Genomic DNA, 22,633 nt, shown 5'->3' with positions numbered 1-22,633 from the left:
TCATTTAGGGCACAAAATATTGACTGTTAATAAAATTACCTGTAGTATGGACTAAATTATTTTAGTACTATTAAAAATTCCAATAGCCAGTTTCATGGAGATGCAATTCCTTTTACTGTAGGTGGAGGAGCTGATGGGTAGATTGAAGCAGTGGAAAAAGAACTGCAAGGCAGGGCCTGAAACTGTCACAAGGGAGTCACAAGAAATGGCAGTGGCTGTGTAGCATTAGGTCATATTCATGGTGAGGAGAATAATCACATTTTTGGAGGGTAAGAGCCAAAACTGGGCAATGTGCCAAACATGGAGCACCCTTGGATCAGGAATGTTCTTCTAGTGTGATTGGGGAAAGAGCTGGGGGAGTCTCTGGAGGGTTTGGTGTCAAGGTTTATCCTTTCAGGCCATCTCCAGTCTCCTCTGAGTTTCTTTACTGACTCATAGGGAACAGGGGAATGGAGAATTTAAAGTCTTGGTTGCTCTAACAGGTTTTTTAACCTGTTAAAACCAAGCCTTGTGGGGAGAGGCCACACAGAAAAGTAAAGCAAATGAGAGAACCAGAGGCACAGTTTGGGGCCAGGTGGGAAAAGGATTTGATGAGGAAGGTGGCCAAGAGCAGGGAGCATGAAGATTCTTGTGCTTGGACTCAATGATTTTAAAAATCTTTTCTACAGCCTAAATGATTCTGTTTTTTTTACTTGTAGGTTTACACTTGTAGGGCTGCATGCTGCTTTCTGTTTCTGAGTGCTGGTGTTTCCAGAGAAAGGGGAGGGGATGTGAGAGTGCAATTGTCACCCCTGCTGAGAACACTGGGCTGGCTGACAGGAGAGGAGATGTTGGAGAGCCATCTACGAGGAGAACTGAGAGGGAGCAGGAGGTCACTGGGGATTTCTCAGCAGGGAAGACTGGACCGTGGACACAGGGACTGAACTAAGCAGCAGTCAGGCAAAAAGCAGAGTAATTGCTATTGAAGAAGAACCCAAAAGTGAGCAGGAGGTATGGTCTGACTATGTTTCTAGGTTTGATTAGGACTAAGAAAGAGGGAATGCAACAAAAAAAAGAAGGGAGGTTAAAGGGTGTGAGAGGAAATGGACAGAAGTCTTTCCTCAGTGTCTCAAAACAAGAAATATGGGAAATGACTAAGCAAGAAGATCTCATGCATGAAAACAATGATGATTTAGTTGGCATTACCGAAAGCGGGTAGGATAATGCTTGTGACTGGAATATCAATAAAGGAAGATACGATCAACAGCACAGGGAAGAAAAAAATCTAGGGCAGAAGAAAATGAGGTTGTATAATGATGGATCAAAAAGGTAATTCAGTTTTTCTCTAAAGCAATTTTTTTCCTTTGTGTAGAACTTTTGACCTGACATTCCCATATGAATCAGGCCCACTATATTTTAAGATGAAAAGTTAAGCAATAAAAAGAAAGCTTTATGGTTTTTGTTTTTTCTTTTTAAATGAGATATTCATTAGAAACATGTTTCCTTTTTAAGTGATCCTGTAAGCATGATCTCATAGTTACAGCATGATGAACAGAGGGTCAGTGTGACTCCAGCAGATATAGGGAAAAAAGGTTTGTCATCCTCTGAAACAGTGAACTGGGGCTCCCTCTAACCTTTTGAAACAACCAGGACAGGATAAACAGTCCTGCTTATACCTTCCTCTGCAGACTGATCACAGACTCACAGAATCACCAGGTTGGAAGAGATCTTTAAGGTCATCAAGTCCAACACATGCCCCAACACCTCAGCTAAACCATGGCACTGAGTGCCACATCCAATCTTTTTTTAGAAACATCCACCACCTCCCTGGGCAGACCATTCCAGTACTTTATCACCTTTTCTGTAAAAAAACCATTTTTTTAATATCCAATCTAAATTTCCCTTGGCGCAGTTCAAGACTGTGGGACTGGGTAGGGATTAGGATGCTTCTACCTGGTCAAGTCACTGCTGCTTTTATCATGATTGGATGGTTCAAATCCTGATAAGATTTACTGCATGCTCTGAAGATTCATGAGGAAATATTTTGAAAATTCTTTGACATTCTGCAATTATCAGGGCATGGTAGACACTTGAAATTTTAACCTGACCTATTTTAATAAGTGTGTGTGTTATGGGGTCAGTTCCTATGTCCAGAGAACTTGGATTTTGAATTATTGAGGGATTAAAGAGCCAAGCACTGCTACAGACTTTAATTCAGAATGTCTCTGTTACAAGAAGTTTCCAAACAGAAACAAAGCAGTGAGTCAAAATGTTAGAAGACTTTGAAGGTATGGCAACACAGTCTTGTCTTTGCCTGTTGCTGTAGTCTTTCCTTGAAAAAGAAAGAAAGAAAATGAATGAATAAAAATGATAGGAGTTATTTCTCCATCTAACTGACTTCTCCCCAGGCATCACCACAGTGAGACTGGCTCACCTAGAGTAAGGCACACAGAGCTTTTATTTCCATTAGCACCCTGAGAGCCAAAACTAGCCATGGAGGAAGAAGCTGACCTCCTCCTATATCTGTGTGAAAGCGTCAAAATGAAAGGCACTGAACTGCCCTGGCAGATTCCAACATTTAATTCCAACTATTTCCACAGTTGATGTTCAAAGTAAATGTCTTTGTATATATCCCCACAATGAGGTTGGCTTGGATTTATTGAAAAACGAAAGTGTTATTTTTTGGGAAAATGACAATACATACTCTGGTTTACCCCAACTAGAATATGTTGGAGTTAAATGAGGCAAAGAAACAGGCCACTGTGACAGGAATATAACAATTGCACCTGCAAAAAACTAATGAACTTTCAGTACTGAAGTGTTGCAAAAATAAAGGAGATGTTTTATGAAGTGGTCACACACTGTAAAAAAAAAAAAAGTTCAATACTGTGATGCCAGATCAAACTAGAAAATATGGAAAAGCTTTCAGGTATTTTAAAATATAAGCATGAGGTCTTTTCCATTATTATCACTGTAAAATATACTGGGGGAAAAATCTCCACTTCTCCACTGCTGGCAAATAAATATCTCATCAGAGATCTTCATACTCTGAGTACTCAGTGTTTTTGGTTTTGTTTTTTTTTTTTTCTATTTTGGAAGAGATTAAAAAAAATACTGCAAACCATGGGCTTCTGAGCTGGTGGTCACTTGGATGTAAGAAGGGTTGGGGAGGAGCAATGTCTGTGGTAGGATGGAAGTTAAGGTAGAATTTTACTTGATCAGGCAAACACTGCCTGTATAACTCAAGAGTTCACTTTTCAGAATGTGAGAACTTCTGGAGCTATTGCCATATGCAAATGCATATCCCAGTCTCATGTTGCCCAGATCTAGAGGAATTTCTGCTCTCTGGACTTTCAGTTCAGTTCATCTTAGAGGGGAGGCCAATCCCATAATTTCAAAGAGTTTTTTGGGGTTTTTTTTGGCTGTAGTGACTTCAATCTGCCCTTGCAGGTGATGAATGGTTCTCATTGCCCTGGTAGTTCTTCACTTTCTATTCCTGGGGAATCAGGCCCATGGTATTGCTTCTGACATAACTCTAATAAGGATGCTGGAACTTTCTGCAAACCAATTATGGAGTTGATAGAAATAAATGCAAAGCTGTCCTCTAGTATGAGCTGGAGATGGGGCATAGGGAGGATGGGAAAGTATTAAAAACACAGTCTCGTAAGCCCAAAGGCTAACAATATCAAGACAACTTAAAATACAAGGTAGATTAAAAAAATCCATTTGGCTGAAGGGAGGGTGTGTAAAAGAATTGTATAGAAAATGAACAAGCAAGGGAGATGGAATTTAACAGATAGCCAGCAGTGTGCACCTCAAACCAGGGAGGGGAGGAAAGAGAAGTAAAATCAAATCACACTTGCTTGAGGCGGCACAGAAACAAGAAAACGCCTTATCAAAACATCCAGGGAGGGAGAGGTATCTGAGAGCTTCCAAATGAGAAAGTAAGGCGGTAGGGAAGACAGGAGAGTGGCAGAGATTTTCAAACACTTTTGCTCAATTTTCTTTGCTTCAGATGACATAATTAATCCTCCTGCAGGGCTACTTTTCAATACCATTGACTGCTTAAGACATATGCACCCTCTCAATCCCCTCTCTCCCTACCACCCACGGAGAGCATCTTGTGGATTAGCACCTCCTGAGAGGGTGCCCCATTTGAGCCATGGAGCATTTGTTGGGTTTTGGGAGCAGCAGTCACAAGGAGAAATGTCAGAAGGTTGGAGCTGACATCTGCTAATAGCCCTTGTGCCAGTCCTCTGTACTTTATTCCATTCCTCTGGGATGGATGATGTTAAAGGATCGACAGGGCCTCTGGGCAGGTTCTTTATTTCTTCTGGCAGCAGGTGGGGAAGGAGGTGGGTGACAGGCCCACTATCTCTTGATTAGGAATACAGAGGAAACTCTAATTGGAGCATTTTCCTCTATCCTCAACATATATCAATACATAGTACATATCAATATATATCCCCACAATGTATATATTAATTTTTTTTCACACAATGGCAGCAAGGGAGCTTTTACCTCCCAGTGATGAACAAGGGCCTTAAGACTATCCTTCTAACTTTCAGTGCCTGACCTCAGTGAGACAATTCAGGTGAGCCTGGTGGCATTACCTTGCTGAATAAGGGTCTTAGATGATAAAAGTGAGTGCAGGAGATCTGTTATGCTTCAGCTTCAGTGAGGCAGCTGAGATAATGTTGCATAATAGAAAGAAATGAGATGAATTCCTAGCTGATAAAACATGCCATCTGAGGGCTTGGCAGATGAGAAACAGAATGAAATCAATGGGCTAAAGTAGAATAAGAAAGGCTTTTGCAAACAGATCAGAGCAAAAAGTAACAGTAGGGAGAAAGTAGGTCTATTAGCAAATGAGGGTGGGAAAGAAATTAATGATGGCTTGAAAATGGCTGAAATTGAGAAGTTGGTTCTCTTTCACCCCAAAGTATCATGAACAAGATGAAAAAATAAAAAGAACAGTTTGAAAATGTAAAGGACAATCTGAAAAATAGCTGTTAAAGAGTAGGTATGGGAAGCTTACAACAAGATAATATTGTAGGTCAGCTCTTCTGGGCAAGATACTATACCAGGATGTTTTGGCTCTACAGGACCCATCCAATCCTAGTCAGACCCAGCTGGGATAATTAGGCAGTCTCCATAAAAGGCTCACAACAGAGCTGGCAGATGTCTCTAGGAGATGATCAATTTTTGGAGGAATCCCAGCTCCTAAGAGATTTGAAAGGAGCAGGCAGGGGCATAGCAGAATGGTTCTAGCTAAATGGGAAAAAGATGAGAGTGTGCTGTGACAGAGAGTGGAGTTATTGGCAGGTCCTCTCAAGAGTGGAGGGACTGACCAGCTGCCTTACACACAGGCAAACAGCTGCACAACACGTGTGCTAGGATACTTACAGTTGTTAACTTTGCTGCAATACTGGTAATTATTTTTGAAAAGGCAGGCAGATTTGAGGAGATACTTAAAAGGCTTTCTTTTTAAGAAAAGTCAGTGACCTTCAGAAAATAAGTGATCCTGTAAGTAACTATCTTTTCAGTCTAATTTCTATCTCCAGCAAAATAATAAAATATTTGGAAAATTGAAGTTTATAAACAATGAAACCATAAGCAATAGAAAGTGTACAGAGAAACTCCATGGCCAAACTAATGCATGTGCTTTTTGCAAAGAGTGTAAATTTGGAAGACAAACAGCATATGTAACACATATGGATTGTTGCAAAATATTGGATAGCTTTATATTCTCGATTACCTTACAGGAATTCAGAGAGGAATATTGGCGAATGAGAACTGCCCTGTTCTCATTCTGAAAACACAGCTTTATTAAACTGACAGCTCATGCAGCTCCAAGGGAGGTATCCTTTTCCTGGCCTGACAATATCTTTGGGGAATTCGCCTGTTTCTGCTCAAAATACAAACAAAAACCTGGGGCTTGACTCTTTGGAAGTTCCCCAGTGTTACCTGGCAAGTTTCTCCCTCTGTTCCGTTCCTGGAAAAGAAGCCCTGGAATATCACTGAAGAGGTCCCAGAATCAGTCTTGCTAAATATGACAATGCTGCCCTTGCTGTGCTTCCCTAGAGCAGACTCGTGTAACAAGCTCTATGCTCTGAAGGCTGCTCCCACATCAGGATTTTGAATGTTTTGACTTTCTTTCATGATCTTGACCTGCAAGCCACAGATGTTCCATGCAAAGCACAGTTGGCTATGGCCACAATCCTCGGTTGGTTTGTGGATGATGCATCTGGCACTTGGATTGGGATGATAGCAACTAATGAACATGGTGAAATAAAAAGATTTATTTCCTTTCTTCCTGCCTGGATAGGAATGTTTTTCAGCTGAACTTGTCTTTATAAATAATGCACTATTACACACAACTTCTATCTGTCATTTTAATTTGTTTCCTTTCACTCTCCTCCCCCCACACATGTTCCTCTCCCTGTGGACTTTTCTGTTCACTTTCTCTCTTTCCCCTCCAGAGTCTTCTGTGTAAAAATGAAAAGGAGGGAAAAAAGCTTCAGCTGGAAACTGCTATTTGTTTATCTCCAAGCTGTCTGCCTGCTGTCCACATATATTGTTATTTTGTCCCAAAGGGAAGAATAAATCTTGGTGGGGAAAGCCCAAAACTTTTGGAGTTGAGCAAAGCCCTAAGTTCCTTTTCACAAAGATGGAGCTTGACAAAAGCCCTGCCACCTGGGGAAATCTCTCAAAGGCCCAGGCTCACATCACACCCTGACGGGCAACTGCAAGAGGCTGTGAAGGAAAGCCTTGCTGAGATATGTTCCTCTTGCTCAAAGCTCAAGCTACAACAAAAGAGAAGATAGGAGAGGGTTTGTCATTCTCTTGGATTCTGGTACATAGAGTAGTTCCTGACTTTCTCTTTGGCCCATTGAATATGAAACAAAATGGCAGATAGTTTTTAATTAATAAAACCTCATTAGTAAGATTTCTGGAGCTTCCGAGAAACTCAGTTTAGGAAGAATAAAATTTAACCTGCATGAGGAAAAAATGCTTCTCTGGCATTCAGATAGTGTGGGGAATGTGTCCAGCTCTTCCATGAGCATACCAAAAGGATATAAGCATTTGATTAAGGATCCTAGAACCTCAGCTGCTCATCTGTAGAATAAGGCTAATAACACCAAGTACTTGCATCTCTGTTTTTGAGGGCCCAGGGATGTCTCTTGGTGTGTGCTTGTCCCATGCCTGGCACAATGGACCCGTGAGCACAGGTGAATAATTACAAAGAAACATTCCAGCAAAAGTAGGTTAGTGTAGAGTGGAAGAATTTATGACGGCTACAGAGCACTAGATAAGCTTGCTCTATACAAATATAAATACCTTTCAGACAAGACATCTCAGTTCTGCCAGGATGGGGGGAATGAATGCTGATATTTGCAGCTTGCATGCAAATTCCTCTGCCTTATCCCTGAAAGAGCCAAGTTGCTGTCAGTGCTGTCAGAAATCTGGTCACTTGTGTCTTAGTTACTCCCCAAAGTGAGAAGACATTTTTAAGCACCTCGTGATGTGTTGGTTTAGCCCAAAGCTGTTGTAGCCATGGGAAACCTTCCATGACTTAGGCTGGGGCAGCACTACAGATGTACACCTATGGCAAGACCTGTTCTGAAAAATTTCTTGAAGAAATTCTCATCTCATGTTCAGGCAACATTGTATAACCAGAATAGAAATGTTCTGCAGTGGGGCATGAGCTTTGCTGAAGCTCACAGCAGAGATGAGGCACAGACGTGCTGCCAGGTCAGCACCCAGCCATGGCCTGCTGTCACTGTACCTAACCACTTCTCTTTCCTCTTTTTTACTGAAGTTCTGGTGCTGAGCTGGGTGGCTCGGGCTTTCCAGACCCAGCTGAACTGAGACTCTCAAGTTTTTTGTAGGTAGATGTTAATTTCAGATTTCTGCTTTGTTAGGTCACCGGCCTCTGGTGTTCTCAGCTTTTCAAGAAATGTTCTCTTCAAGATACCCATCTACCCTTAGCTTCCTGGGCAGATAGATACCCTCCCCAGGATCCAAATACTTGAGAGAGAGGGTGGAATGTCCTAAAATAGTTCTGCTTTCTTCAAAATATTGATCCTCTCCTAGTTTTACTGTTTCATCGTAAGAAAGATTTCTTACAAAAAGGAAAAAAAAAATAAAGTTTACAGTTTCTTGGGCCAATGAGTAGGGAGGAGAACTGCTTTTCTGTCTTTCTTTAACAATGCTCTCTATTATTAGCCTATCTATTTATTGCTGAACTTCTTATTGTTATGGTACACACGTCAAACACTACCAGGCTAAAACATCTAATTGTCTGCACCAGTGTCTATGTTGCACATGTTTCACCCTGATGAATATATGTACGCCATGAGCAACTAACTGGTCCAGTCAAATCCCACTTCCAACTACAAAAGGCCAGGATGTTTTTGAAAGGAGGCTGTTGGTTAGAATCACAGAATCAAGGTACTTGGCATTGCTTGAGGAGAGCATTGGAAAACAACCCACTTATTAGCTGCCTCCTTAATGAAACCCCAGTGCAAAATATCCCGTATATGCCCAGCGTGGTTGGGGCTGGGGGTGTGTGTGACATCCAACCTAGGGAAGAGTTGCTTAGCAACTGTGTCCTGCCCTCAGGCTGCCTGCAGTTGCCTGTGATGTTCTGCTTTGATGATGGAAATTCTTCCATCTTGTGTTCTCAGGGCTCTCTGTGCATATCCCGCTGGGTGTACGTTGTGTGCATAGATTTTTCTATTGAGCTTGTCTGATCTTACCAGCTTAGGTGCCAAACTCACCTGCTCCTGCAGTCTGAATTCATCTTTGTTAATTAAGGGCAAGGGTTGTTTTTCTAACACCTGGTTTACACAAGAAACTTGTACCAGTTGAGTGCAAGTGATTTACAGGCTGGTTGTATAAACTACTTCTTTTCCCTCCCTTGTGGAAACTGCTTTTCATGTGCTCCTGGGTGACCTTGCCATTAGGGGGGCTGAGGGAGATAGTCTACACAAGACAGGGGGAGACTTTTCCTGAGTCAACTTGGAGGTAGCTAAAGCAATTTTTAAAAATCTAATTTTAATAAGTCCCACTCACAGGCCCTCAGTGTGAAGTAATCAAGTTATTGCTGTGACTCAGTAAACACATTTTACTTGGTGGGTGAGCTGAGGGCACATGAGCAACGGATGGTCCTGCGAACAGCTGAGTCAGTGGAAAATACTGCAGCTGCTGCCAGCTGCTGCCCCCATGGTGCTGGTGATGCCATCCCTCAAAGAGTTTCCAGCTGAGCTGCTTCTTTCATTTCTCCTCTCTGTTTCAGTCTAAATGGGCAAATTTGTCTTAAAGACTAAAAGAAGCAAGTCTCAAAGTTGAGACAAGGCAGTAACCTCTGGTGGAGGACAGTTCACAGAAGGCTTCTCTTTCTTTGACTTGCTTGGTATAGCAGAAGGTCCTGCATGCGGTCTTAATCTTGTACTTGGGCAAGATGTCTGGTTACTCCTTGAGCTCCAGTAACTGAAATGCTCTGGAGGATGGTACCGTATTCCTCTGGCATAAACAACCTGGGAACCATTCAGAATGAAATGACTCTGTAAAAGTGCTGAGTCTGTGAACAAACCCAGTCAAAAAAGCATCTCCCTCGTGAGCTACCTCTGCTGACAGCTCTTTTGACAGGTAGGAAGCAAAGGTGCTGAATATCAGAGCAAGAAAAGGAAATAGACAACTCTAGCTGCGTTTAGGTGAGGGCTTGTTTGCTTCCCGTGGTGCTTTCTCAAGATCACTGTCAGAGTCTCCACAGGAAGAATTTTTCCCCTGTTTCTGCTTTCTCTGGGGAACTGCATGATAGGCACCATGGATTTGCTTGCAAGCACTTTAAATAATTTCCAGAGCTTTAAGTCCCAGAAGGGGGTCTAATTCCCAGCTGAAGCTGCTCAGTGGTTCAGGTCAGACCCCTGAGAGATGGCCTATCTGATGAACAGGTGCACCCTATGGAGCAGGGAATGTCTCAAGTGCCTTAAAGGAGAGTGTTGTTATTTGTAAACACATGTTATGATATTTTGCCTGCATTATGTTATTACCATAATCATTACTTTTACTAGCACTCCGTGGGTTTTGCCTAACAGTTTCATTTATACATATCAAGGCTACTTCTGCTTCAAGAAATCATGACATAAGATTAAAATAGAGAGTGGAAAATGCATCCAGCAGCATTGTGGATGGATGGATCTCATCCAGACCCGCTCTCATTCAGAATCATCAAACCCACTCCCTGGCCCTGTGTCCTTCTTAGGGCAAACGTTCCTCTACCAACAATATCCAAGTTCTCTTGAAAATTCTAATTGGAAAATATCACTACTTCTAGGCCACACTAATAGACAGTGGTCCTCAGTCCTGGCAACTCAAATTAGTGAGAGGAGGAAACAGAATGGGTGAAGCATGAAAGATGCAGAAAAAGAATGGCAGAAAGGGACTGGAGCTGGAAGAGAAGAAAGGATGCTATGTAAAGTAAGCAAGGTAGTTTAGAGGGAGATGCAAATCCTTTTGTTAGACCAAATGATATAAGTATCTCTTGGTATAAGAGCAGAACACCTGATATAGTCCCTGTTGGAGACCATAAAAGGTGGCTCTGTTGACCAGCTCTCTTCTGTCATCTTACTTCTATGAACTCTGGGCTCTTTTCAGACTTTTGACTCTTTGACTTTTGGGCTCTTTTTCAGACTTCTGTAATGTTGACTATTGTTGACTGTTAAGGGCTTAGAACAGGACATATTCCCATTTGCCATGTTATGCATAAAAAATGTCTAGCTGATGCTGTTGAGAATCCCTAGCTGTCAGGAACTGCTCTGTGCGGATCCAGGGTGGTGAAAAAGATGGAATAAATTCAGCTGTAGGGCAGGAATGGAGGTAGGTCATCTTCTGGAGAGTCTTAAGCCATTCCAATTCATTGGTTTGTTAAAAGTAAAATCTTTTATGGGATAGGACTGTGAAACACCAGCAAACCTACTTCTTATCCACTCCCTTTTCCTCAACTTTAAATACTTCCAGGTGCTAGGCCAATGATACAGATTAAGCTATTAAGTTTGTCCAGACACTGTAATCACACTGGGAACTTGGAAGCAAAGGGACCTGAAAGCTACACAGCAGACGTGAAAAAATCTGGCACAAGCATGAATAAGTATCTCGAGCAGGGAGCTTGTTTTTATTCTTTGTAGCAGGCTCCGTGCTCACCACAGCTACTCAGCTGTCTGAATGTGTATGTAAAGCAGTATTATAAATCTATGGTGCTACATGTGCGTTTTTATTCCTATTACACTGTATACATATTTTATTATGTTTATCATTAATATTCAGCATGGGGTATTAGCAGAAGTCAGAAGCAGTCAGTTCTGCTATGGTTCCTCCAATGAGCTTTCAAAAGGGCTTTCCAAGAGCTGAGACCTCTTCATTTCTGCCTTGCCTCCTTCCAAAGCTCATGAGAATCTGCTGCATTTCCTCATCCCTCCCCATCCCATTAGCTTTAGATACAGTGAGGAGCAGAGGCACAGCCTTCTCCCATAAACCCAGATTTTGCCTTGCTGTATGAAAAGTGACGAGGATTGTAATTAGTGTCCGTTTGAGTCTTTTGGTTGCAAAACTGGAAGCGGGTTCCCTCAGCCATTTTCTTTTAATAATAATTAATTATTAATCACCTCAACAGAAGAGGGAGGAAAGGAAAATTACTGGTGCTATGTGGAATAGACATGATGGGAAGTTGAGACTCTGGAGTCTGATTTGAGGAAATATTTGACTCATTAATTATCGCATTCTAAATAGGCTCTGAAATCCACTGGAGAACATATTTCTCTCCTTCCTTTGCCTGCCATGTGCAATCACATGTTGGAAATCTCTGTTTGCCCCCCTTTCTGACCTCAGCACTGCTATGAAGCAGCTGGAATCTACAAAGACATTCTGGTTAATGAGACAGGCAAAAAGACCTCTATGTGTCCCTCAGTGCTTCAGAGAAGTCTGCATTATCCCACAGGTCACCATAGCAGAATTCCTCTGTGGCTCAGATGGCAGAGCTCCCCAGGGCCTTTGATTCTGCTGTGCCAAAGTAAAGGATAGGCCCAAAGGCAGAGTCTAGGAGGAGACATTCTAAAGGGAGCCATTTATAGAAAATAATGGCTACAAAAATAATAATACCAATAAAAAACCAAACCAAAAACCAAAACACACACACACACAATAACCCAAATCAACAAACCCCAAGAAAGAACACACAGTGAATTTAAGGGGTTCACAAAGTTAGACAAAGTGCCAGCGTCTTTCTTGAAGTTCATACTTGACTGATATAGTTGTGCTTGTGTTGATACAAGACAGGTCTTGCTCAGGAGAAATCAGTCTCTCTCGTGTAATGATCACATTGATGCTTCAGTAGCAAGCTGACCAGTTCCTTTTTTTTTTTTTTTCTTTTCTTTCTTTCTTGTAAGAGTAAATCCTTCTTTTTCCTCCCTTATTTTCTGTGCCCTCCCCATGGTTCTCAGCACTATTAATCAAGGAAGTTTTCCATGGGTGTTCTCTCTCTCTTTCACCTCCTGGTGTGAATTGTGCCTTATCATCTGCTGCTCTTTCACTGTGTTCACTGCTGTTTTAGCCCTTTTTCCTCTTCTCTCTGCCTTTCAAACAAGTTCCATCGTTATCACTGCTCCCTTTTCTGCTGCCAGTGCTCACTGTAAGCCTGTTGGTGTCCCTCCTGTGTGGACCACATTCAACTTTCCCATCTCCTTCAGCCCACCCTTTCATCTCTTGTTTGTCTGCCTGGACCCTACCACATCTCTCCCTTGCTATCCTTCCTACTTCTGAAGCCTTCCCAAAGGGAAGTGTGTGTGCCTGGGTGAAATTCTTCCTCCTTGTGTGGAGGCAGCATGGACTGTTTTGCAGGATACTCATCACAGAACCCAAGGTGTTGGGTTGAAATTTTGCTCTTGTTTATGCTTTCTGGGCAAATGACTTGTTTCTCCATGCCTCTGTTTTTCAAGGTGTAAAATGAAGAGGGTGATGCTGATGTCCCCTTCTTAAAAATTATTAGTATTTTGAGATCTGTGAGTGAAAACTGGCTGATGAGTACCACCGGTCAATATGCTTCTTCTAGCACCAGATTTTACTGAGTTCTCACATTTGTATTAGTCACGATTTCCTTATTGATATCTGTGTCCTGCTCCAGCATCCCAGACACACACAGAAGCTGCTTTTGCCACATCCACTCCTTTGTTAAAATCCATCATCATTGACTAGTTACACTCTGACCTATTCCCAATTATCCCTTATGTGGTTCTTCCCAAAGCCGTGCTGGGCACAGCACCAGCAGTCATGAATACTGCAATTTTAGGGAAGGCTGATTAGTACTGTGGAGAGGTAATTCCCCAGCAAGGTGTCCAGATCTGAGCTTCTTTTCTGATTTTCCTGCGCCCTCTACAAATACCTGTGATGCGTGTGATCACATTGGTTTCAGTCAGTGACCCCCAAAATTGCCGTTTCTTCCCACCCTTTTCCTCTGCTGTCACACTTGATCCCAGGCACCTTCTCCAGGCTGTTCCTTCCCACTCCATTCTGTAGCTCCACTGCTTCCCTGCTCTGTCACTGGTCCTTCTGGTTCCTCTCCGGGCCGTTCCCACCTTGTTTCCCCCACCTGCCCACCTGCAAACAGAAGCCCCTTGAATGTGGGGGTGCAACAGCTGCCTGTGTAGAGCTTTCTCTCTTCCTTTAATCTGCTCCGTGGTGAGATGCAGGGCTCTCTGCGCCAGGGATACCGCTCCGAAATAAATTGCTCTGTGCTGTTTCCCTTATGCGCCAAAAAGCGCCTTTGGGCTGCTTCTATATCGCTTTTCCTTCACCGCTTGATGGTGCTCTTGGACACAGCAATTCTTCCCTGTGCTGCAAGAAGGGCCAGTGCGGCCAGGGTCTTCAAAATCGGCCACTAGCTCTGAAGAGCGTGATTATTCCAGAGCTCAATTCTAAAACGCAGCTACGTTCCCGTCTCTGAACAAGGTCTCTTCCCCCCTCCCCCACCCCCAACCCTGCTTTTAATGTAGGAAGCAGCATCCTAAATTTTTACCTGTTTGGGTAAAAGCCTGCTTGCTTCTTTTCGTGTTCTCTATTCCCCGTTCTCTTGACTGGCTAATTTCCTCCCTGTTAGGTCAAACTGTTTTCTTCCATTTCCTACATTCTTGTTTTTTTTCTTCTTCCTCTTTTGTTTCCACTCTTAGGTTCTGTTTCCTTCATCTTGCTTTCACCTATGCTTTTCCCCCAGTGCCTTTCCCACATCTCCCAAATGTATTTCCCTGCTTCTATTAGCTTTTATCTTCTTTTCCTTCCTCCCCTTTTCTCCTGTGATGCTCTTCCTAGAATTCACCATCTTAGGTATAAAGTCCCAGTAAGTCATAAGAGACCCTCAATATCATTTTCTTCTTCTTGCCTCTGAAATTCCCAGATCTTGCCTCTCTCTGCTTCTGGTGCATCCTGTCACCTTGCATTAAAGAAACCAAAACAACTCCAAAGTCATCCTCTTTTCTGCATTCTTCTTTCTCCCATGGTTGACTTACTAGTGGTGCTGTTGGGAGCAAAAGCATGCCCTGCAAATTAACAGAGAAGACTCAGAGAGAGAGCACCTGAGGAAAATTCCCTCTGTATCTGCCAGAGCCACAGAGTGAAACATTTGAACTGCTGTGAAGAAATTCTCCTAAGAAGGCTTGCAGCAATTCAAGTGCAAAATTCATGTTGTTTGGTATATGCTCTCAGAAGCAGAGTACTGGGTAGCTTTGGCCACTACTTTAGGGCTTGAGAATCACCAGTGCCATTGTAGCTTAAGCGAAGTTTCATTTTCACTCTAGTGTAATGGTTAAAGTCTCTTATGAATTGATAGGAAGCTTCTATCCAAGCCAGAGGTCATACAAGCACACTTTAGCCACTCAGAAAAGACAACTTCAATGGGCTCTGAAAAAAATTGGGATGGTGTGTATGCATGTGAGAGAGAGAATGTAGCTTCAGCACATGTATGGAGAAAGAAGGGAGCTGAAACTCAGCCTGTTCAAGCAGCTGGTAGCCTGACCCTAAGGAAAAGCCTTGAGTTTGATGCTGTAAGCAGAGAAACTCTCTGGCTTGTTTGATTTCTCCTGCATGGGAGAAAATATTAGTCCATGCATTCTTTGTAAATAAATAAGATATGAAAAGACTTCTTTCCAGTTCCTGATTCCCCTGCAACAATTCACAACCCCCTGAATTTTGGTTAGTGGTATGGAAGGCAGAAGGGAAAATGATGCTATGAATTTTTAAACAAAGCATCAGAGCTCTAGAAGCCGTGTTTTATCTGTGAATCTCAAAGCAATGTACAAAGCAAGATTGCTTTCTTCTCCCCATTTTATGGAGATGAATACTGAGGTCATCCACTGAGGTGAAACTTTTGACAAGGGACTTCCTGTAACTCTCAGAAATCAAATTCTTAACTCCCCTATCCCACCTGCAGCTATGTACCCTGTTGCCTAATGCATTGTCATCAGTCCAAAACCACAGATAGGGAAGGGTTATCTGCTGGTCAAAGATGAGGACGCAGCTTTCACTCTGAGCAGTTTTACTGAGTGAACCAGTGTTCACTCTTGAATGAGTTGTTTAGGTTTTTTTGTCATTCACAATGATGTAAATAGCAAGTTCTGCTTTGAGGTGTGAGCCCCTGGGTCAGCCCCCAAGCCCACTTCTGAAAGAAGCCCAGGATTACCCCTAGAATTGCCAAAGCTCTCGTATGGGACAGAACCTCTGCTGTAAAGCATCATGAATGCAATGGAGCTGGTGAGCCAGACTTGTCATCTATGTGAGGCACCATTACAGTTCTCTAATCTGGTCCTTTGTGGTCAAAGCTCATTTATTTTCTGTAGGAGGTGTTTCTAACCCACAGTGCTCCCATAGCCCTGAAATGCAAGAGACAACCCTCTGGCTGGGATAGGATGTTATGATTGGATCCTTGTGAGTGAGATCAAAATCAGTCTCTCAGCACTTATGAAACTATTATAATAATATTGACTTAGTGGGGCATTGTGACAATTACTGAAGGACTGTAATATATTTTGAAACCTGCAGATGACAGTGGGAGAACATAATGATCATTTTCCTCCTTCACTTCTTCTGTATATGGATCTCAAAGTACCCCATTAGCATTATTAAACTCCAGAGTTCTGTGTGAGGATGTTAAGTAATTCAATGAATCCATGGCCATAGGAATAATGTACATCATGTTGACTTCCCTCTTCATTGCAGCACCAGTGATAAATCTCAGGTCCTCTGGTTCCAAAACAACAGGCACTTGCATCTTAAAAATCCCAGAGCATCTCCATTAATTGTGATCAGCATGGGGACTCTGCATTCCATTTAGCAAACTGTGAGCCCAACCAACAGGCAGGATGTGGCAGTTTCCAGTTGAAGCCAGAGTGTCTTAGCAAGCTCCAGTGTCCACCAGCATCATCTCCATTGCAGCTCTGTGTGGGAACTGGACTTGCATCACCTTGGAGGCAGCACTCTGTGGGAGAGAGGAAAGACTTCTTGTTCCCTGTAATAGGGTCAAGGCCTCATTAAATTTGGCTGCTCTTAAAGAAGAAAAGCAAAGATACCTCTGTGTCTTTAAAACATGAATGCTCGGGTTGTGGCTATTATTAGTGAATTACAAAACATTTATGCAGTTACCTCAGGAATCCTGAACTCCTTTTTGGGGGCACCTGCTTTTCCCCTATAACAAAATTGAGCAAGCAGATTCCTGGTTTTGGTGCTCTGAATCACATCTATGTTGGAAACTCTATTAAGGCTGTGACTATCTCCCTGGTGTTCTACTTGACAACACATACTTCAGTCAGAGACTCCCCCTACCCCAACCTGCTGCTTCCCCTCGGCTTAGATCCCATTTCTCCAAAGCTCTTCTGCTACAGCTGACTGGCTCCACAGTGGGATAGTCTTCAAAAGGACACCATCAAATTGTATAAACCCCCACATTGCCAGAACAGCGTAGGCTCTGCTGCCTGTCCTTGCCAGCCTAAATATAGTTAAAACCCTTGAAAGCTATGAGGAGGACAATGGAATAAAGATAAATTGAGGGGATGTTCCTTCCACTCCCTTTTTCCTATGAATGCACATGTCTGTGTTCAAGTGCAATCTGAGAAAACTCTCTGAACTGCTTGGATCTGAGCTAGCAACCATCACTTCTGTACAAGTGGGGCACCAAGCATGAGGTAATATGTCTTAACATGCCTGGAGTACCGCTGGCTTCTGTCAGGGCTTCCCTAGAAGGCAAGGGGAATATGTGGGCTTCAATATTGCTGACCTTACTACAGTTTACGATGCTGATATTTAAATAACCATGAAAGGGAGCTAAGCGGAAGACCTTGCTATGGTGACAGTAGGAATTCTCTCATCTCAGAGCTTCTCCTTACTGTTTCCTGAAGAGTAACATAAGCATTAATTTATGCATCGTTATGCATGTCTATGTATGTATGTAGAAAACCAGGACATACAGATTAAAAAGACAGGTGTGACTCTGGGATGAGAATGAGGTTCTGTACAGGTGCACCCTGAACGCCAAGAGCTTCCAGTACAGATACAGTTTCCAGTCTGGGACTCAATTTTTTTTCTTTATTTGAGAGAAATTCATATCCTTCTCTAGCACAGCAGTTGCGCTGTGCAATGCTAGAGTCATGGGGAGGAAGGAGGAGGTTTTCCTCTCGTTTTTGCTTTACACATTTGCAAATTACGACTAGTAGCCTAGGAATAGGGCTGTTGGAGCTATAAGGTCTTGTCTGGGCCACTGAGATATCTCTTTATATGCTCAGAACTGCTCTGAATGAACAGGCAGGGTTGCTGCTTGTTTTGCTGTGATCACTGCTGGGCTCAGCACACTCCTCACATCCCCCAGGGCACCTGGCAACTCAGGGCTGGGGAGGACTGCAGCTGAAGAGACCAGCAGGAGCAGAGAAGATAGAAATGAGTGGGACACGTCAACCATCAAGAGAGCTTGAATCCAATCCCAGCTCTTCCCTTTCCTCCACCAATGTGCTCTGCAGGCCCAAGCAAAGAACTTCTTTTTGCTATGCCTCAGTTTCCCTGCTAATTAAATGGAGATAATAATACACCTCTCACAGGAGAAACGTGGTAAGAGATCAGTCAGTGTCTTTAAAGTGCAGTCAGATCCACAGATAAAAGGTGCTGCAGAAGAGCATTGTTAAAAGTCCACAGTGACACCCCACAAAACCTCCTGAACTGAGCCCTCTTGTCAACCTGGATATTTTCACTGCACCTTTGAAGATGAAACTCTGCCGCTTACACTACTTTGCTTCAATTCAGTAGGTTTTAAGAGGCCACAGGGGGACCTGTTAGAGTTAAAATGGATTGAAATTGTCTTTGAGCCTCTGGAATAATGAGTATTTCCTTTTCTTTACATTTTTGGATCCAGATGAGATGCTGTTCAGTTGCTGTCATTCTGCCAATGTATGCCTTTCCATTGCATTGAAACCTGCACTCCTAGGGTCAGGCATTTGCAAGCAGATGAATGTTTTTTTTGGAAGTACATTAAGCAAAAGAAACTTAGGTAGGAAATTTTAATTTATTTTAAATGCTAAGCTACGTCTTGTTCTCCCCATTATACACCATTTTGATTCTGCATTACACAGATGCTGGCTATTTCTATTATTTGAATTAAGGTGATGATCTTCTTAGTATCTGGGCACATTTCATGATTATTATTATTATTTTATATCTCAGCAGTGCCAAAAGGAGAGGAGAGAACATTAAGATGCTTGAATAAGGCCTGATTCCCAGGCCTGGCACGGACTTTCTGTGTGAACTTTGGCATGTTGCTATGCTGCCTGTCTTTCTGCTTCATTTTCTCATCTCTGAAATGACACTTCCCTGCTTTCCAGGGTCAGTGCATTCATTGGTGCAGGTTGGGTCTTACAAATATGATACAAAGGGAAAGGCTCTGATTCCTGCCCAGTTGTGTTAGACACTGTACAGGTCTCCATGAGGCTGTGCCCCTGCCTTGCCGGGCTTGCAGATGAATGTGATGGTAACCTACCAAAGATTTGAAAAAAAGAGGGAAAGATACCATTCCTTTGTTCCATAGGAGGTGAGACTAAGTAAAAACACAGAGAAGCATCATGATAAGAAGGAGGATGAAGCCCTTTAAAAGGCTTCTTGAAGGCATAATGGGGCTTCTCTCTGGAGGGCTTTAATGGAAATTTCTATCTGAACTGCCTTGGTTGTAAGAGATTGTGCTCTTGGATGGGGGAGAGAATATCATCTGAGTGCCTTTTCAGATTCCTGATTACTATGGGGGTTTTCTCTAGAAGTGAAACTAAGAAGTAAATGGTATTTCAATCTCTCTTTTGATTTGTGGAATACTAAAATATTTTAGGGGGAGATGTGAGATACCTTAGGAATCACGTGTTTGGCAGGCTTCTCTGCAGCATAAGTGAACCCTCAGAATAAAGGTGACCTTCACTGGTCCTTCAGAAACAACCTGTGATCTCTCCTCACTGCTGTACTGATACCCAACTTAAGCTCACCTTATTCTGAGCAACCTGTTTGACCAAATGACCTGTGATGGTCTTGTCAATCCCAAGTTATCCTGTGAGCTTTTGATTCACTTTCCTCTTGGGAATCCTGAGGGATGATGCAGATTCAGCTGTACCCCTTATATTTACACAGAGAACCAAACTGAGGAGGGTATATCTGCACTACAAAATCATAGAAAATCTGACTGGAGGGGCTCTCTGGAGATCACATAATCCAGCTTCTCTGAGACCACCATCAACATCAGATCAGATCAGCCACAGTTTTGTTGAGCTGAATCTTGAAAGTGTTCAGGAAGAGAGATCTCAATATCAAATCTGCTCTGCACCTTGGTAGCTGAAAGAAAGTTTGCCAAAAGTCACTAGGCATGCTCTCTTTTTGACCTTTAACATGAACAAAGTTCACTACTGAGACCTAATCTTGGCCAAAAGCCCTCCTTCCTGCAACTTCCCCATGACTTCCCAGTTCAAATCTAAGATTAGCCTTGATAATCCATGCTGGTGATATCAAGAAAAGTCCATTTAAGACAGACAGGCTCTTGCTCCCCCTTCCCCTTGAAAAGCCTGGCCAAACGGACAAAACCCTTGTGCTGCAGTCTTTTGTGATTATCTTGTTTTGTTCATACTTACTCCAATGTCCACTTTCCATATGAGCAAGCTGGTGTTTCTTGCCTCTGGACAATACAGCCGCTGATATTTTCTGTCAGCCAAGTCTTCCCACATCAGTCTCATGAAACATGTCCTCATTGGCAGCAGGTTACAGGCTTCAACCTGTGAGCCAAGGGCTCATGGCAGATGGGTCTGAATGCAAAGTTTGGTTTTGGATTCAGTTCTGGAACTGAACAGTTTGAGATGAAGTCAAACGCAGAGCTTTTTTATTGGATCTTTCTCTTTCTCTTCTGCTACACTTGCAACTGAAGTTGGGCTAATTCAGAGCTGAGCTCCCTGTTGGCCAGATCTCTGGCTGAAATTTCGCGGGAAGCGACACAAATCTGGGGAAGAATCATTTCCAAACCAAATCAAAGTTGGATGTTACTGAGTAGATGCCAGGTGAAGCTACTGAGAGGCTAGAGGAGACTCAGTTCAGGCATACATGAACAGGTGAAATACTAAGCTTGTGTTCCTCATGTTGATAACTTGAGTCAGTGCCTAAAGTTAGGAGGGACTGAGAAATCTCACTGTATTGAAAGCTCAAGACTTTTGTATGAGTCTTTAAGCTGTGAAATATGCTACGGTTTGTTCAGCTCCTCTCCAGTCTTTCCAGTATCTAAGCACGTATGCCTTTCCCTCTGTGCCCCTTCCCTCCCCTTTTTGCAAGGCACGGGAGAAAACAACACAGGCAAATTTTGCAAAAGCTATTTCAAGTCAGTAATTTGCTAAGTGCTCAGAACTTGTCGCTTTTTTTTTCTATGTTAAGTAATTTATAAATAAAAATAAATTCACACTCACTCTAATATTTGCTTGTTCTTGAGTTCTACTGGCGAGATGTGTGAAAATTGCCTGATGGTTGTGATCACTTGCAAAAGCAAAGTTACCGGGAGTAATTACGGATGGTACTATAGAACAGAAGGATAATTTGATCTAAAAATGCGATCTAAAGCTCTCGTGCAGGGACATATTTCTCTGGGAGAGGAGTTTGTAAAGCAAAAGAGAAAAAAAAAACAGCATTGATGTGAGCTGTGGAAAAGCAATTATTCTCTCATAATATGGGAACACAGTGTGCTTGGCTCAGGAGAGGTATGAAATACAGGAGAAAGAAGGGGCTGTGAGGAGGAGTCTTTATGCATCCCAGCAGGGTTACTCGGGAAGGTTATTCAGAATGTGTTGGGAAGACACAAACTCCTGAGCCCAGCAGGGCAAAATGGATGTGAGAAGAAGGATACAGAGAACTGTGTGGGAGGAAGGTGTCTTGTTCTTGTGAATCAAGAACACAAAGAAGATCTAGGATACATCAGATCTGCTTGAGGTCTCTGCCCTGTCCACAACAGAGATCAGATGGGGCAAGAAGTTCCCAGGTATGTGAGGCAAAGCCAGAAGCATCTGGCTTTTGGCCACCCTCAAAGCTCCCTGAAAGCCTTTAAGATACAAGTAGAAGAGCAGAATTTTCTAGCTTTGGTCTTCTAAGCATTTCTCTGGGATGCAGAAACACTGTCAAAGGATGCCCCTTTCATTTAGGGTCACGATTATCCTTTTGAGATTTATCAAGGATTGGTGAAGGCTCTTATTTTTTCCCCACACAATGACTTCACTTCCTTCCCTTTTCTGTGTGTAGCCCCATAGTCACAGTGAGGCTGGCCTGTGGTCTCTGGAGAAGGCATCTCCCATCATCTGCCCTTGTCTCACACCTAAAAATGGCCACCTTTTGGTAGGTCTTGTCCCATGGAAACAGATGTGTACAAGGCATTGCAAAGCATCTACTGTGAGTGATTTTTATTACCAGCAAATGTGTACCACTCCCCTTCCTGACCTCCAACACTGAGGTTCCAGAGGGCAGCAGCTGCCTTGATGCACATCCATGTTTTAAACACCGAGAGAAGTGCCAGTTCCCCACAGGCACTCACCAGGTTAATGGCAACATACAGCTCTGCTCGCAGCTAACAAGATTTATACACAGGCTAATGACTGCATGTTTTCACTATAATCAACACACAAATCGCCCTTTTATTATTATGGTCGGGGGTTTTTTAACTCCAATTTAATTTATAATTTAATTATGCTCCAGATTGTAATTGTTGATATAATCCACATCTCTAATTCCATGTTCGCTTTGTGCTTCACCCTAACCTTTCAGCGAAGGGCCCAAGGAGTGCAATGAGTGAGTCAGCTCACAGGCCTGGAATCAGCTCTTGATCTGAGCACAAAGAAACTCATTTGATGGCCTCAGGCTGATCTGGCCATGGAGCCCTGTGTCATTTCCACAGTCTCGTTTCTCTGTGCCCTGCACTAGAAATCACATGCTGGGAAGGGAGATCACAGAATCATTTAGGCTGGAAAAGACTTCTAAGATCATGAGCTTTCAAGAATCCAATTTGGTAGCTGAACATGTTAACCATCTTCTCCCTTCTGCCTTAATTTTGTTCCCCTCATTAAAT

This window comes from Motacilla alba, chromosome 1, assembly GCF_015832195.1.
Source record: "Motacilla alba alba isolate MOTALB_02 chromosome 1, Motacilla_alba_V1.0_pri, whole genome shotgun sequence".
Taxonomy (NCBI): Eukaryota; Metazoa; Chordata; class Aves; order Passeriformes; family Motacillidae; genus Motacilla; species Motacilla alba.
The sequence above is the reverse complement of the archived record's forward strand: the minus strand, read 5'-3'. Positions refer to the sequence as shown.